Genomic DNA, 6,543 nt, shown 5'->3' on the forward strand with positions numbered 1-6,543 from the left:
TAAAGGCCGGAGAGAGGATCAGAGGCCTGTTTCTCATGAGGTCAGCACTTTCCTCCAGCGCTAGGGATGAGCTTTAAGGTGCCTTGTAATGTGCAAGGAGACGGGATCTAATAGATTGATACACAGGTTTTGACATGCTATTTGAGCGTGCAGGCCCGCTGTAATTGGCCACGTCATAATGCGTTAAATTAACGATATATAGGGGAGTGCCCTGAGACGAATGTCTTGGCCTGATCCGTCAGCTATCAGAGCAAAGTGCAAGTGACAGGCCTCTCTTAGAGGAGGAAGAAGAGTGGGGGGGAGAGGAGGAGGGAAGTGCTTTTTTAAAGTATTACTCTGATTGACATCTGAGCCCGAACTCTTGCTGGCTCTCTCTCTAGCCATCTAGAGGCCGTTCAGCCATCAGGGAGACATTCACACCTGGTATGCCCGAATAATGTATTTAACTAGCTGATAGAAAACCAAAGGGGGTCTTAATCTGGAAGAAATACTTAAGTAAACCCAAACCCAACAATCAAATTAAAGGACTTTTTCAAGTTTTCTTAACTCTCCTCCTTTGTTAGCCCTCTGTTTTACCAAAAGTTTAAAAATGACTCCAATAATTGTATTGATTATCCTGGTTAATAGGGAGGGCTCTTCAAAACAATGCAATGTTTATTAGCACTTATGTAATCACCAGGCCTAATTATTAAGCCTCAGAATTCAGCGACAAGCATGTGAATGATACAAACCTTCAAATAACTCAAATGTATTTGAAAGAGAAAAAAAACAAAGACACGCCTGTTTGGTCAGTGTCTGTAAACAAAGAAGTTGCTGAAAGGTATACCCGATGTGATATGTGAACAACAAAAACAACACATATTTAAATGAAATAATTCTCAAAAATTGGCTTGTTTTCAACAGTTGGTAATAATACCAGCTCTAGTTTTCTTCAATCTTGATTTTCTGACAAACAAAATGGCTACTAAACACCTCGTTTGATATGACATTGGGTTATGATCTCCATAAAAGAAAGAAGAATGGATGTTCAAATGACTTCCAATTCAGGCCTATGTCAAAAATCATTATGGAGCTGACACTCATTCTGGTAGAATAATATACACAATGAAGGTAAGGCTTGATATTTAGGAAAGGCCTTCAGAATATAATGCCACATTAATTATTAATTGGAAGCAAAACCCCTCAAATAAAAATGTCTGCATCACATTTATTTTATATTGACTAACTTCTTGTACATAATTCTTGGCATTTTAGAGGTCCTATAAAGCTTACGGCAAGTTAGCTAGTGATACTCCTGGAAACTGAACTTTCCAGCAGGCCCTCAAACCAATCAATGACAACATCTGCTGCTTCTCAGCATGAGCAGTTTTTAATGACATTGTAATCTGTCAAACAAGGCCTTGATTTAAAGAAAATAATGGAAAATGTATTATTAGCTGCCACAGGAATTAGAGTTGCTCAGGTATGTGTGAATGGTGCTCAGATAAGTTTGCAAGGGTGAAGAAATGATTAAAAAGTCTCACCTCGGGCCCCTTCTCACTAAAGGCCCGCGACTTCATGTGAATGGCACATGTGCGCGCGTGCTTGTCCACACGTGTGCGTGCATATATGCCCACTCGACTGTGTGTGACTGTGATGGAAACACTGACTCCTCTAATCTTTAAATTACCTCCGAAAAGGAGAGCGCTGACCTTTACAAAGAAGTTATATAAAGTTCAATTTAACAAGCCTCTCCTCTATGATTTATTAACCTGGAATCTGAAGGGGAGCCTATTTCTTTACTGTGCGCCACTCGGGTTCACTGCACGAAAGTCACAGTCGGAGAAAAGTCTCACCTGTGGAGAATTTCAAGAGTTTGCCACTCTTTCCAAGTTCGTATTGGTGTGTGTTACACGCTCTCTTACTGTTTTGTCTCGAGCTGTTCCCCAGATGAACATTAGCGCTTGCATATTAGCTCAAGTGGCAGCTCAGAAATGACTCAGGCATTGAAAAGCAATCATGAAAAGTGAGTCATACTTATGTGTCAGTTCATTTCCCCCTCTTTGGTCTTTGGTTTTCTTTGGCTGCTTGTGTCATTGTATCCCTTCACCTCTTTACCCACTCCTCTCTTGTTGAAGAACCCTCCCTCATCCCTCTCCCTTCACAGCTCAAAAGAGCAGGTTTGTTTTCTTAAGATGGGAAGAAAGGAGGGGCTGCTGCAGAGTCAAGTAAGATGGAGCGAGACAGGCCGAAAAGGACAAAGGTAAACAATTGAGATGAGAGGGTGAATGACGAGAGAGAATGACGGAGGAGAAGATAGCTCGGGGGAGGAGGGAGATCTCCACGGAGCAGCCATGTGGCGTTTGAAGCAGGAAGCTGGCTAGACAACACATGCAGCTTTATTCCACAGACACAATGAGCGAACGCCACAATGGGAGTCATGCCGAGAGCAGGCCTGCGCTACACCGAGCCGCACACACGGGATATTAAAGCGAGCACTCACTTCCAGATTCACCCCATGAAAGGAAAGGGAGGGGATATATCTTACACAGAGACACCAAAAGAGAAAAATAGAACACAAAATGGTATCTGGTGCGCTTCCTTTGATGATTTTCTTGAATAGTACGTTTTCTTTCATAATAGCTGTAGGTGTTTCATGTCTGGCAAGCATCTTTTTTGCAGTTTTGAAAGGTAATCCCATTATTAGGGTGGATGTAGGGGGTTGAGAACATCATACACTCTCAGGAAATAAAGTACGCCTTTGTACCTTTAGGGGTTCAATGGTTTGTCACTGGGGCAGTACCCTCAAAGGTACACTAGTGTACCCTTGAAATAGGGTATACATTTGTAAGTTCACCATTTATGGGTACAAAATTGTCCTACACTGAATGTTGACTTTAAATAAATTCCTTATGTCAACACATTTCACATAACTGTGTGTACTGTGTTGAAAGCAATAATATTAAGTTGAAACTCATATTTTTACTTCATATTATTGCGTTGAACTAACCTAATACAGATGTTGAATCTGTGGACATAATACATTTAATTGAAGTCAAAGTTTCAGTTGCTTCAGTTTTTTCAGTGTATGTAGTATATATAACGTATTTATACTTTTACTCAAAAGACAAACACATAATAATAATTTGCAGAATGTTCTTCAATCATTTTCACATTTACATTTTTAACAATGTATTTTAAAACAGCATTTCTTTCAAAGACATAATATCATAATATAGGTGCATCACTGCTTAAACTAAACTTGTGTCCAAATTGGCTGTTTGTCAGGGAATTTTGTCATCTTTTAAATTCTCATACACTGAGTACACCTGGGCCTTGAAGCCCACTCTCCTCCTCTGTGTTTCTAAAGCTGTCGAGGTGAATTTGCATAGAAAAGCCGTTTGCATATCAAACAGCTGGGATGCAGAGCTCACATCATCTTTCATTGATTTACAGGGAGATGCATGTTGCGCTGACACGCTGGAGTGCATGTCCCCTTTACCTCCATCTGCCCTTTGTGGGCATATCTTAAACGATTACTGGCGGCTGCAGCCAGAGAGTGTGCTTGTGTACGTCTGTTCTGCTATAGTGCAACAACGGGTGTTCGTGCACCCTTGTGTTAAGTGCACGGACATTCACCACACACACACACACACACACACACACACACACACACACACACACACACACACACACACACACACACACACACACACACACACACCTCTTCTTGACAGGGTGCAGTGTGGCTACTAATAAGGATATTCGTCACGCCAGCAGCTCACCGTGACAGCGCTCTCCGATCGGCCGCCGCACAATTGTCCCTCAAATATGAACTTATCATTTACAGTTGGGGAGGGACTTGATTGCCTTGTCAAGATGCAGGTTAGTTAAGAGGAGAGAGATCCCGGCTGGCCACGACCTCTCCGTCCTGACAGGCGCTCAGCTCATCACAGGAGCATCTAGGCTTCACGTAGTCCCCATAGTCCCTCTATATAACATGTTTTAATTGAACACATAACACTTGCAGTAGGCTTTTTAAATCCCTAACCCCAAACCTGCCCCTGACCCTAACCAACAACTGTAAACATCTCCAAACTGCTGCTGCCAACCAGGTCACTTTCTTTTTCACATCATTGTTTTACAGTGGAAGCTCAATGACATCCAAAGGCATTTTAGAATATTTTCCCGTAGCCACAAATGCCACATTTGCACTTGGCCCAGACCCTTAACAGTAACTCTAACCATCTCCAAACTGCTGCTGCTGCCCACTACCTCACTTTCTTTCCCACATCATTTTACAATTGAGGCTCAATGACAGCTATATGAAAGGAAATAGTTACAAACGCCAAACTTGCTGCACCCAATATGTGAGGTAAGGCCCACCAAGTTTCATCACCCAACCCATCACCATTTGGGAGTTATATTTGGATGACTACTTATTTGCTACATGCGCCAATCTCGGTACACATGGTACAGGCCTACCGAGCTGTGAGGGTATCAGCCCCTTCCTTCATCCTGGCCTTGGTTACACTCCAGCATGTGCACTTTGCCATCAACTTGCTGCTCCATCTCTGCAAGAAGGAAAATGGTGGAATAAGCTCCCCATTGACATCAGGACAGCAAAAACTCTGCAGATCATCCGTCGCAAACTGAAAACGCATCTGTTCCGACTGTACCTTGGAAATGTAATTCTTGAGAACAAATAATTACTCAAAAAAAGAGAAAAAATAATTTAATCTTTGTAACTAATTCTAGGTATGACTTGCTCGAAGTGAATATATCTGCACTGTCCTTGTTGTTCTGAGTTTCAATCTGTATTGTTTTAGCACTTATTGTAAGTTACTTTGGAAAAAAACGTCGGCCCAATGTAATGTAACATTAGAAGAGGGAGAATACCATTACATATGCCAAATGTCAGCAATCTACCACTCACCCTTCGGGAGTTAGATGAGGATCACTCCTTTGTACCCTGCACTGCAAGAGGCCTGAGCACAAAACAACTAGTTTACTAACAAATTGGGTTTAAAATCAGAATCAGTAACAATAATTACCTCAAATTATACAATGAAACACAAGCTAACCAGACGACAAAGGCTGTAACGGATCCCCATTTGTTTTCCATTATGAACGCAGTTGTGTTTGAATTCGGGGCAATGCAGTTTGCTGGTGTCGGCTGTTTTGCATGTTGAAATCCCATTCCTTTGCTTGCCCTAAATTAGTCCACTGTCTGAGGTAATGAAATCACTCACGGCATTAGGAAGTAACTTGGCATTCCTTTTTATTTCCTGTGCACTGTTTAACAGTTCTCCTGGGGGATAAGGGCTCTTGCCAATGAAAGTTCCACCCTGGCGTGAGCTGAGCCTTCACAAATGAAGACATATGTCGCTAAGAGAGAGAAAGACTGCCGCAAAAAGGCCTGGAGAACTTTTTAATCCGGCACATACCTCTCTGTTAACAAAAAGGCCTCATAAATTCAACCTTTCCAATGAGACACAAATGAAATTTGGAGCCTGAAGTTTTGGCCGTTTCTCTCCTGTATGATTGGAATGAATATGGGGTAGTTAAAGTTTAATATCCTATTATGTGTGTCTGTTTAACTTGCCTGGTTGCCTGGACTGTCAGGGACCGCTCTCTCTTTTCTTTCATTCTTTGTCTATCACTCTCTGGGATTTTCCAATATTTTCCAGACCTTTTGAGCATGTAGAAAAATATGCTTTTTCATTCAACACATTGCGCCACCAGAGAAAGATTTGTATCGTTTTAGAGGGTTCTGTCTGTAGCCCAGTGGTTCTCAAAGTGGGGGGCGCGCCCCCCCTGGGGGGAGCAGAGGCATGCCAGGGGGGACGCAAGAGACCAGGAGGAAAAATGGTTATAAAAAAAGAATCATAATTTGAAAGATTATTGATTCGAAAATAGGGCTGCAACAAACGACTAATTTGATAACCGATTAATCTATCGATTAATGAAACGATTAATCGATTATTCGGATCGTTAACATTTTAACTGTACTACAACTTATATCGATACTGCTTATCGATCCAGTCCTTTTAACGATAGTATTAATGGTTCTTTTGACAAGAAATAAGGTAAACTAACTAAACAAATTGTGAACAAAACTAACATTTTTTTTTATTTTAATTAAATGCATAATATTTCACATCAAAAGAAACAACCATGTTTTAACAAATCATATTAAATAACGTGATGACAGAACTGTAAACAGAATAGCTGAAACTTTAACAAAATAAATAACTCAGTTACCTCTAATCATTAACCTATGTTTTTATAACTGAGTTAACTCTATGTGTTGCTGCTAGCATACATAACACCTGACGTGGAAACGTTACTTGTGGATGGGGCTACAGAGCTGCTCGAAAGACAGTCGAACCCGGTGCATTTCTCCGTCTGGATGTGGAGCACTTTTGCTAAATGTTTAGACAAATTGCTCGTGTTACCGCCCTTACATGATAAACTGTTATTGCACTTTTGGTAACGAGCATTGTCCACATCGAGACGGCTAAAGTTTAACCACACCTCGGAGCGCGTCTGCCAAGGCACACA

Source organism: Notothenia coriiceps, unplaced genomic scaffold (assembly GCF_000735185.1).
Source record: "Notothenia coriiceps isolate Sejong01 unplaced genomic scaffold, NC01 NC01_scaffold00024630, whole genome shotgun sequence".
In the NCBI taxonomy this organism is placed as follows: domain Eukaryota; kingdom Metazoa; phylum Chordata; class Actinopteri; order Perciformes; family Nototheniidae; genus Notothenia; species Notothenia coriiceps.